The sequence below is a fragment of the Urocitellus parryii genome, chromosome 13 (assembly GCF_045843805.1).
Source record: "Urocitellus parryii isolate mUroPar1 chromosome 13, mUroPar1.hap1, whole genome shotgun sequence".
NCBI lineage: Eukaryota > Metazoa > Chordata > Mammalia > Rodentia > Sciuridae > Urocitellus > Urocitellus parryii.
The window spans coordinates 12,627,485-12,640,065 of NC_135543.1; positions in this window are offsets into that span (position 1 = coordinate 12,627,485).

Here is a 12,581-nt window from a genome sequence, read left to right on the forward strand (position 1 = left end):
CTGACTGCTGCCTTCCTGTGCTTCCTGCCCATTTCTGTCTGTCCACTCCCAGGCACAGACACCTAAATGGCCTCTTGCTTTACACCATCACAAAGAGTGCTGTGATGAACATCCTCATACACACCCATGTACACGCCTATTCAAGAATTTCTTTGTAAAGGAAACGACTGAATCACTCAGTTTGCAATGGCCCAAGTACTACACGTGTACCATTCGGAGTCTTAAGTCTTGTGGGGTGGGCCATGTTTCTGCAGTTCTGCAGAGAAGACAGCAAGGGCTTGCAGGGGTCATGTGCGGTCAGTCAAAGAGTGAGGATCCCAACAGGGGTCCATCTGTTCTCAAATCTATGTTTCTCCCACCTGCTGCCATATGCTAGTAAGATAAGTTGTTCTTTGAGATAAAATGATGATTTTATTGCACTGTTTACTATTCCTTTGTATCAATGACAGTGTCTTGCCAGAAAAATGAAGAAATTTTGTGTAAGACTTAGAGCATTAATAGGCTAACTTTATAGTTAATGAATATATTATTATTTTTCCTTACTTCACAGATCTTACGAATATTCAAGAGTTCAGCTCACAAAAAAGGGAAGATTTTAGGTTCAAGTTTTTCTAAAATATCATTGGAAATATATAACTAGAATTAGTCTGTGAACTTTGGTACTTAACAGGCTTATTGACAAGATGGAGTAGCACGGAGGGCGTCTATGGTTCCTCGTCATATTGCAAAATTCTACCTTTTAGCAGCAGAAATCTTTCACACAGAGTCCCAATGTCAGCCTTATATTCCACTGAGCTTATGCATTACACTTTATTGTCTTCACATGTACCATGCAGATTTGGGTTCATTGAACACATTGGTCTTCCTCACAGGACTGACCATTCCCTGAGGGCAGGGAAAATATTCCCAAAAATTATCAGTGTTCTCACATTCACCCCCAAATCCATGTCAGTTAGAGAAATCAACATTCTGAATATTCCACAGCTTCTAGACTGATCTATATTACCTAGTCAGTTTCATGGAAGAGGAACCCCACAGTAAACAGAAGTCCCAAGGCACATGGAGTTTTATCAGAGATGAATGGACCCCTGAGAAGGTCCCACTCAGGTGGGGAGAGAAAGCTGGGAGTGTCCTAAAAGTTGACGAGCTTCAACCTGAATCCCCAGACATGGAATGAATTATAGAAAACTCCTTTTCACCTCTTTGTCTGCTTCTGGGGGTAAGAAACTTCTCTGCCAAGCAAAAGGAAGCTGCTATGGGAGAGAGGTAGGGAAAGGAAGGTGCTCAAGTCTTTCTCGGTTACAAGAGAGGATTCCAAAAGAGAAACAGCTCTCCAGGAAATGTGAGCAAGGAACCTATCTCACCAGGTGATACTGACACTGAAGGACTGCTGGGGACAGAGGGTCTAGGTTAGTTCTAGGGGAGAAACATCTGCAAATGTTCCTAAGACATCAGCCTCATAAAACCCAGAAGGCAGCCACTCACAGGACTCTTGTCTTGTGACAGCTTTTTTAGTGCCCAGAAGTCAGAGCAAATCCTTTTCTCTCACTCTCTGTCCTTCAAACTTTCTAAATTTTTGCTCAGTCTTAGAAATAATAGAAGTTTCCAAATGCACACCACATCACTCAAACATAGACCCTCAGACTTTTATGCCCATGTGCAAAAATACACATATTAACAGACTGATTTTATAGCCATAAGAAAAAAAAACACAGAACAAGCAAAATAAAGAAATTCTTTCTAACACATGGTGATTAAGGCCAAATGAGTGGAGATGAGATCCTTCAAGGAACCAAGAGAGGCTTCATCCTACAGGAAACACAGCCATGCATGACTAGCTCTGTTTCAAATAAGGATTATTATTAACTAGAAAATATCCACAGAGTTTCATTTTACTCAACAAATCAGAGATTTGAAATCAAGTGAGCCCGCCTCAAAAATTTTAAAATGCACATTATCAATGATATTCCAATGTGTTCATGGATTTATAAAGGAATCAACAAAAGCCACACTTATTAAAATATAAGCTTCCCCCTCATTTGGCTCACATGTCAAAGGGCCTTACATTGCTTTTATTGGTTCCCCTTTGACAATAAGCTCAACCAGGATAAATGACAGAAATACTTCTCCTTACCTTTGCTGCTTTCTGATGGTGAAGTGGACAGCTTGGCAGGCTGGACTGGAGCTGTGTCCCTCAAGGAAATGCAAGCCTTCACTTTTTGGCCCCTCCCTTTCCATTTGTGTCCTTAGTGACTCAACTCCCCACCTGCCGGGCAGAAAGCCCAGCCCTAACAGGAAGTGCTTGTAAAGGCCCTGAGAGCCACTGTGAGGGATGGCTGGGCTCTGGAGAAGCTGGAAGTTCTGACCCTCTTTCTGCTTTACTAATAGGGAAACGTTGACAAACCCAGCCCTGATGCAAGAAAAATACGCTCTTTCTAAAGAGAACCACATCAGCACATCACGTTGGCAATGCCATACTCAGAATTCCAGGGATTGCCAGTGTCCCTGTACATGACACAAAGCTACTCAACAGGAAGGATTCAGTCGTGACAGATGTTTCCCAGCCTAAGGCACATTGATCCCAAGATCTCCTGGGCTTTTCTGCATGGAGCATATATATGCTTTCATGTGGCACTTCGGAAACCCACCAGCAGGCAAATCCTGTCCCATTAAAAAGAACACAAGAGTGTGTTCACCTGGAGTTATTCTGTGGTTTCCATTTAAAACCTTGGCAGGAAGAACAAGGCTGAGATTGCAGAACTGGGGGAGAAAAACTACCAATGAGGGGTGGGGTGAGAGCTGCAAATGAGAACTCTTTGGGGCATACAACAGGCAGAAGCAGCATCAGAAGTAAAGCCCCATTTCCCCTGGCCAGTCTGTCCACAATCCAGTTGACCCAGAAGGACACCACCTCCAGCCTTAAGCTGTGAGGGCCGACTGCACTATTTGTGATGAGAGAAAGTCCAAATGGCACAAATTTTTCTCTTCTTTCTCAACATGCAATATGTCTGCCCTCAGTCAAAACTAAACCATTCTACAAAACACAAAAACCAGAAACTTTGATCTAAAATTATGGAACTAAGACCCACTGAGCCTCCAGGTTCTCATAAAAATAATTGTACATGAGCAACCATATGGAACTGAAAGTGGTTCACCACCTTCCAGTCCCTTCTTTGTGTTGAGAGGAAGTATTTTCTGACATGAGCCAATCCCCCAATCCCACTGGGGCATCGATGGTTGGGGAGGTTCGAATCCTCTGTTGAAAGCTGATCCTCTACCTCCTGATTTTGTTTTCATCTTTCCTGAAATCCCATAAGAAGAGACATAAATTTCTTAACTTTCTTTCTACGTAAGTATCAGGCTGATTAAAGAGACTCTTTGTGTCCTTGGTCAGGATCGTGTCCCTGTTGTCCCTATTGGAGAGGCTCTCACTTCTTCCCAGGTGGGAGGATGTACGTTGTCCTAGCACTCTTGCCTCTGTTACCCTCCCATTCACTCCTCCTCCCCTAAGGTCCAAACATGATTCCTTGGAAGAAGAGCCATATACAGAGTCTTACATTCGGGTCATGTATTTGGAACATGATCATATGGAACAAAAGTAGGAGAGAAAGAGGTGGAACAGGGAAGGAAGGAAGGCTACTGCCATGATTGTGCTTAAGTTAGGCTCTGGCACCTGGGCCCTCAGACCTTCCAAGGAACCTTGCTTTCCACCCAGGGGGAACACAGGGAAAGCAGTTCTCTATTGGCTTTCGTCCCCATCGGTCCAGGAGGGCTCCACGGGTGCTGTGGGCTGGGGGCCACACTTTATTAGTAATTTAAAGTGAGAACGACACTTTCAAGGGTATTTTGCTGTGGCTTGCAAAGTCAACAGCTCTCAGGACTCCAGATCCTTGGAATGTGATCTCCACAACCCACCTCCATTTTTTGCAAAAGTTTCATCATTTACTGGCAAGACAAAAAATAAAATAAAATAAAAATAAAAACAGGACTTTCTCAATGAAACACTTCAACTTTTACTTTCCCATGCATAAGGAAATTCTTTTAAAGTAAGTCATATGATATAAAACTAATAATTTTTTAAATACCTAGAGCACTTTCCATTCAGTCAGACAAGCCTTTGACAAAGAACTATATGTGAAAAAAAAAAAGAAAGAAAACGTGTAAGGCACATATCCAAGAAAAATAATCAACAATGTCATTGTTATATTTTCAAGAATGAAGAGAGAGCGAGCCATTTAACAATAAGGAACCTTTCTATGTCCCTGAGGGGTAGATGCTTCCAGTCTCACGTGGACCTCCCTACCTTGTCTTTACACTTGGAAATTTTTCTCAGGTAAGTCAAGAGGAATTCCCTACTAAAAGATAAACTGAGAGAGAACTAAGCACAAAAAAAAAAGGCTGCAAAGTTCATCAATAAACACTATTAAGAAGTAAACAAGGGGCTAGGGTTGTGGCTCAGTGGTAGAGCACTTGCCTAGCATGTGCAAAGCACTGGGTTCAATTCTCAGCACTGCATATAAATAAATGAATAAAATAAAGGTCCATCAACATCTAAAAAAAATTTTTTTAAGAAGTAAACAAGCCAAAGACTGCAAGGAGATATTCACAATGCAGATTTTAAAATGGTATTTGTGTGCAGAATATACACACAAAAAAATGCGACTCAAAAAGTTACAGATACAGAAATAGGCAAATATCTTGTACAGGAAATTCACTGAAGAACACGTGGATGGCCAATAAGCACACAGAGTGCTCAATGCCATTAGTCATTAGAGTACCTTGAACTAAAACCACAGGGACACATAACATCACACCCATGAGAATAAGCCAGTGACACAGTGACCAACCCAAACTGACAGGGGTGTGGAGCAACCAGAACTCTCCTAAAAGTTTTGATATGTATTTACCCTAAGATCTAGAAATTCCTCCAAAGTACTTCTCTAAGACAATTGAAAGTATGCCCACTAGAAGTCTTTTAGAAGAACATCAGTAGCACTCTAAACGTAAGAGCCACACACTGGGTGCCCACCAAGAGGAAAAACCATGAAGAAACCACATTGCACCATGTGGTGAAGCACTACTCAGCCTCAAAAAAGAACAAAACACAAACACACACAGTACAGATGAAGCTCAAATGCATCACACTGAGTTACAAAAAAAGGCACAAACTTTTTAGCAAAACCATCATAAAATAACAAAATTCATGAATAGTTATCTTTGGGGAGGATTGGCTAAGAAAGGATGAAAAGGAACTTTCTGGAACAACAGAAATGCCTCATTTCTTGACAGGAGTATGGCTTCCCTGGGTCCAGAATGACCTGACGTGTTTGAGAATTTCACTATATGTAAATCATACATCAACAATAGTGTTATATTTTAAAACAATTGTGGATTCACTCATAGGTTTATAAGACATAATACAGTGATCCTGTGTACTCCTGTGTGTTTCTCAAGGGTAGCATCTCATAAAGTTATTTTACAACTCTCAACCAGGATATTGACATTAACAAACTCAAGAGACAAAATATTTCCTCTTCCACCCTCTGGTAGCCACTCCCACTCCTCCACCCTACCTTCTTAGAGCCTGGCATCCACTAATCAATCTGAATCAATCTGATTTCCATTCTTTTAACTTTGTCATTTCAATAATGTCAAATAAATAGAATTGTGCTGTATGTAACCTCTGGGGTTTGGCTTCTTTTACCCTGACCATGATTTTCTGGAAATGCATCCAGGTTGCTTCATATATAATTGCATCCCTTTTTATGTCTGAGTGTTATCCCATAGTATGGATAGAGCACAGTATATTTAACCATTTTCTGACTGAATGATATCTGGGTTGTCTACACTTTGTGGGCCTTACAAATGAAGATGGGTCATATGGTCATTGAATTTTTTTTAAGAAACTGCCAAATCCTTTTCTAAGAATACCTGTACCATTTTGTATTCCACCACTAATGAGCAAGTGACACAGTTCACATCCTTGCCTAGCATTTGGGACTGTCACTATGCTTAAATTTTTGCCATTTTGATGGGTGAGTAGGGATAGCTAACTGTAGTTTTCATTTGAATCCCTAATAGATAATGAAAATTTTCATGTGATTATTTGCTATTTTTCACAACTTCTTTGCTGAAATGTCTCTTCATGACTTTTGAGCCATTTGCTAATTGAATTATTTCATGATGTTGATATTTTAGAAGACTTTCAATATTCTTTATGACTTGTCCTTTGTCAGATACCCTGTAGTTTTATCTTCTGCACAAGGTCTTCTACATAGAAAAGGCTTTTAATTTTGGTGTGGTCCAATTTATCAATTTTTTCTTCTATCCCTCTGGTTTTCGGTGTCAAGCCTAAGAATTCTTTGCCTAGCCTTAGTTCCCAAAGATCTTTTCCTATCTTTTTGTTGATGAAAGTTTGATAGTTTTATATTTGCACCTAAGTCTGTGGTCCATTTTGAGTTCATCATGAATGAGGTGTGAAGTTTAGATCAAGTTTTCACTGTTGCCCGTGTTTGTTGGTGCACTGAGTTTTAGGGAAGACCATTTGCTTATTTTCCTATAGATTCCGACTCCTCCAGCCCCATGGGTTAGAAAGGCCATCCTTCCTCCATGAGTTGCTTTTGTACCTCTGTCACTAATCTGCTGAGCATCTTCCTGTGGCTCTATTCTGCGTTTTCCATTCTGCTTCATTCTGCCAGCACCATGGTCTTGACCACATCTGTAAATAAGGCTTGAAATGAAGTTGACCAATCATTCTACTGTAGTCTTCCTTTTCAAAATAATTATTTTATTTTATTTTATTTTTTTATTGTTGGTCGTTCAAAACATTACAACTAACTTGATATATCATATTTCACAGTTTGATTCAAAAGGGTTATGAACTCCCATTTTTATCCCGTATACAGATTGCTGAATCACATCAGTTACATCTGCTCAAAATAATTATTTTAAAAGCCATTTTCAAGTGGTGTTAAGCTTACAGTTGTTTTTTAAATACTATAATAATAGTTTGGGGGTGGGCAGAGTTTATAAACTAAGAGAAAGTTACCATGCCTTAATGACACCTTCAAGGAGCTTTATGAACTTTACAACACCTCCCTCTGCCCACACTAAAGATGACTTCCAATATTTCTTGTAGGACTTCTTCATCACCACAGCCATGAACAGAAGTAGGTTCCTATGGTTCTATAATAGTTTCATGCATATAAATTACTTTTCTGACATAGTGGCCTCTTTTTAAATTTTAATTTATTTATTTATTCTAATTAGGTATGTAATGCAGCAGAATTCATTTTGATTCATTGTACACAATTGGACATGTGCAGTCATACATGTACCTAGGGTAATGATGTTCATCTCATTCCACCATCTTTCCTGTCCCCATACCCCTTCCCTCCCCTACCTCCCCTTTGCCCAGTCACAGTTTCTCCATTTTTCCATGGTGGCCTCTTATATTGGTGGTCCCCAAAGAACTTCTCAATATTCACACTTTGTGTAGTCTCCTCCCCTGTTGACTGGTTTTAGTATTAAAATATGCTAAAAATCAAGTTTTATTAATATGCAAAATTCATTGCTTTCTTATGTACCAAAAAAATGAACACATGGAATTCAAAATTTAAAATATAGAACTGTTTATATTAGCACCAAAAATATGTGTAAATCAAGCAAAGACAAGGAATACTGCAAAATTGTGATGAGAGGACTCAAAAATGATCAAAATAAATGGAGAGATATTTCATGTTCTTAGTTAAAAATAGTCAATGATATTCAAATGTTAGTTCTTTCCAGTTTGATCTACAGATTCAATACATACACAACAAAATTCCAGAAAATTACATTGTGTATATATGCAATCTGATTCTAAAATTTGTATGGAAAAACAAAAGACCCAAAATAACCAATATTAAAGGAAAATATTAGTCTTTTTTGGTAGAGAACTGATACTCAACTTTACAATTGACCGTACATCTATAGTAATCCATACAATATATTATTGATGAGAGAAAGGGCAAATGAATCAATGGGTAGAAAAAGGAGCCCAGAAGTAGATCTACACCAGTAGAGTCCATAGATCTTTAACAAAGGAACAGAGGCAGCTCAAATGGAGAATGGATATTCTTCTTAACAAATTATGCTACATACCAAAAAAATCATTCTACACACTAACCCTACACTTTAAATAAAAATTACTCAAAATTAATTATAGTCTTAACTTAAAATGCAAAGTTGTAAAATTTCTAGAGAAAACCTAGGAGAAAATCTATGCAACTTCTGGTTTCATGATGAGGTTTTTAGACTCAATACCAAAAGCATGATCTAAGAAAGAAAAATATGATGGTAGGCTTAATTAGAATCAAAAACTTCTATGCTACAAAAGACACTGTTAAGAGAACAAGCAGGTGATCCCACAGACTAGGAAAAAAAAATATTTGCAAAACACTCATCTAATAAAGGATTTGTAGCCAACATATACAAAGAACTCTTAAAACTCAATAATAAGAAAACAAAACAACTCAATTAAAAAGTGGGCAAAAATTCTGCACACTCTACCAAAGAAAATATATAAATGGCAAATAAGCACATTAAAAGATACTTAGCATCATACATCACGAGGTAATTGCAAATTAAGATAATGATAAGATACCCATCTAGTAGAATGGCTAAAATTCAAAGCACTGACAATGTCAAATGCTGCTGAGCATATGGAGCAACAAGAACTCTCAGTCACTGTGCCAGGAATTCACACTGGTTCTGTCATTTTGGAGGACAGTTTGGCAACTTCATAACAAAACTAAATACAGTCTTATCATTCAACCCAGAAATCATATTCCCAAGTTATTTACCTAAATGAAGAGAAAACTTATATGCATACAAACACCTGCACACACATGTTTACGGAAGATTTTTCATCATGGTCAATAATTGGAAGCACTAAAATGTCCTTTAATTTGCAGACAGATAAACAAACTGTGAGACATCCCCACAGTGGAATATTAATCAGCACTAAAATCAGTGAGCTGTCCAACTATGAAAAGACATAGAAGAACCTAAAATGTATCTTGTTAAGTAAAGTCACTCTGAGAAAGCTACATGCAGGACAAAACTATGGAGCCAGTAAAAGACAAGTGGTTTCTAGGACCTCAGGGAATGGAAGGGGATTGGGAAGGGTTGGACAGGTGGAGTACAGGGGACTTTTGAAGCCATGGGAGTTTTCTATGTGACACTGTAATGGTGAATACATGTGAATACATGATGCTGTGCATTTGTTAAAGCACATAAAACTGCAATACAAAGAGAGAAACCTAATGTAAACTATGGAATTAATTAATGTTATATCCATGTTGGTCCATCAAATGTAACAAAAGTACCACATTAATACAAGATCTTGTTAAAAGGAGCAGATATGGTGGTGAGTGGGAGACAGAGTATAGGGAAGCTGCCTGTGTTTTTTTCTGCTCCATTTTTCTATAAATCTAAAACAACTATCAAAAATAATCTACTAATTTAAAAAATGATGACAATGAACTTGTTTCAGCCCTACGTTTTAAGTAAACCTAATGACTTCAACTCATGCTCTTAGGAGCCTATAGCCACTATGTAAACACCCCACTCCACTACCTTCCTGGAGAGATATGTGAAGAGATGAGAAGAGACCACATGGGGGTGTCCAGTAGAAAGGATGAGGCCTGGCAATAGAAACAGGCTAACAGAGAGATCCATGGCCCAGACATGTGAGTGAAGGAGTCTTCTTGGACTTCCCATCCTCATCAGATGTCATATGGAACAGAAACAGGGCCCTCCCACTGTGATGCCTGAATTCTGGACCCACAGAAATGGAAGTGAATAAAATGGTTGTTGTGTTAAACATGCTTTGTTTTGTGATGTTTTTTGTTATAAAGAATGTGTTGGTCAGCTTTCTGTTACTATAACAAAATATCTGAGATAATCAACTTTAAAAGAAGAAATGTTCACTTTGGCTCATAGCCCAGAGATTCTAGTCCATAATCATTAGGCTCTGATGCTTTTGACCTCTGGTGAGGCAGTATATCATGTCAGAAGGCATGCAGTAGAGCAACCTGCTCACCTCATGACAGCCAGAAACCAAAGATAGAAGAAGGGCCAGGGTTCCAATTTCCTCTTCAAGGGAACAACACCTATCATTTACACCAAGTAAATTAAAAGCTGTTCAAGAAGAGATAATATTTTATTTTCCTTCTCCTCCCTGTAATGTCCAGGTCTATGAAATGGAAAGTGTGATTCTGCAGAAGGCAGTTCTGCTGGTGAAGACATGCTGACTGCGTTTCACTGTTCTATCAGGATCTCAGCTGCAGGCACCAGGAGGGGTGCACCCAGTGCAGATAAGTACTTATACAATCCTTCAACTGGGAAGTCAAGGATTAGCTGATCCCACCCTGAGGAACGAGCATGGTTAGTGGGTGAACCGAACTCTTCACAACAAAGGAAGAGTGATACGTATAGTGACCATTTCCAATTCTTCCTCACTAGGAACTCATCAAAAGCCTTAGCTGGGTGTTCTACCAACACTTACTGAGCACCTCCTACATAATGGGTACTGGTCTAGCATGGTGCATACAGCGGGGGAATTCAATAAGTCCCTGCCAGGGGATCTTTATTCTGTAGAGATCATGTGGGAATTGGTGAGCTGGGCTGGGCAGGACCAACTGAGCTTATGCCAACTTTGCAAATCCTGCTTTCCTATGGGTCCAGAAGACGCCTGATGCTGTTGCTACAAAAATGAATAAGTTATAAAGAGAGTACTAGAGAAACATTATTACTCATGAATACAGAAAATTCTAAATCTCCATCTGCAGTTTGGATTTTTGATATGGCATCTATATCAAGTGTGCTGAAGCTGAGCTCTTTCCCCACAGCTGCCAATGTCCCAGGAAACACTCCTGCCACCTTCAAACCCTGAAGCTTCTGTACAGTCTCTGCTCAGCTGCTTTTTGTCCACATCTTGGCTTGAACAGTGGGAGGCTGGGTCTGGACTGAAATGGAAAGTCCGGAGTGCCCAAACCATTCCTCTCTGATCTTCCTGTGAGCCCTAGTAAGCCCCTCCTCTGAAGGCCACTGACCTGGAGTTTAAAACACTCGCTGGTTGAATTTATTAGGCCTAATTTGCTTCCTGAGTTTCTCAGTCTGTCAAAAATTCATTTCCTCCTCCCTATTCTCACACCACTCTCTGTTCCCATGGTCCTGAAGACTGCCTTCCACAGTGTTTGTGTTAGTGGGATGGGGAGGGAGGCAGAATTCAGCCTGTCAAATAAAGGCCTGTCCAGAGAAAGGTGCTGGTGTGGTTTGAGCTCTTCTTCTGTGTACCCAGTGGGCGGAGAGCAGGAAATAGCAGGACGTGTTTCTGTTACTTGAGATTTGTGTATACAATAGAGTCCTAACCGGAGAACAGAGAAAGACATAGAGAGAGGGGAAGGGTGGAAGGAAGGAAAGAAGAGAAAGAAAAATGGAAAGAAGGAAGAGGGAGAGTCCTGAGTAGGGAAAAATAGGTTCCTTTGAGGGGCAGAATTCAAATCCCAGTTTCAGTGACACAGAGACGTACTGTAATTTAATTAATGGGCTCTTTTATTTTAGAGAGATAAATATAAAATATTTAATATATCCACCTATAAAATAAGATTTAGGCAGAGTATTGATTTAATCCAGATGAGGACAGAAAAATAGGATGTCAAGGAAAGAAGAGTGGAAGGTGCTAGAACCAACATGGCGGGTTCCAAGTGGAGGATAAAGAGGCGTGGGGTGTGGGGAGGGTGAGGAGGGACAAGCAGGAAAGGAAGATGCCGGAGCCAAAGGAAGGAGAAAAGGAGAAGCAGACCACAGGCCCCAGCAGGGATCTGGGAGTAGAGTCCATGTCCCTCCACTGTCTGGTTCGCCTCAGACCTCACTACTCCCTCCCCCGGGGGCAGTCTTGGGGAACCCTCCCAGTTTTCTTCAGTGGCAAGTCTAGGAGCTTGGATACAACCCTTTTCTGGAGTCCCTTCTCTGTCCTGTTTGGCCCCTTCTCTCAGGCCTACAGCTGACCCCATGCAGGGCCATGGCTGGCCAGACCCCCTGAAGAACTTCAGCTGCTGTTGTTTTGCTAGATCATTCTTCACACTATATTTTCTCTCCTTTAAGTGTACGCTGTAATTGAATTCATGTTTACTGCTTATTTTGCCTTCAACTCCTTTGGTTCTGGAACCAAGGGCTGTCTGATTACCTGCTTCTCACAGCAGAACCAGGCCCAGAGCCTCTGAAAGGAGACACCGTGCTCTTACCCAGCAAAGGTCTACAAAGTGTTGAATTGCAAGATTCTGTAACTGTCCCAGGCACAGTGTTGGAAGACTGATCTGTTGCCTTCCGGATTGCTTCCCAAGGAGGAGACAAGCTAGAATTTCTTCTTCCATTTACACAGCACAATGAACAGAGACAAGACAAGGGCATTTGTAGCTCATGTTTGCACAAGTTATTAGAGAACAAAAGCTTGCAGATTAACTGGAGCTTGCTCAAGGAGGCCAAGGAGTGCCAAGGCCTTGGGATTCATGGTGTTGAAACAATGGTGCCACATT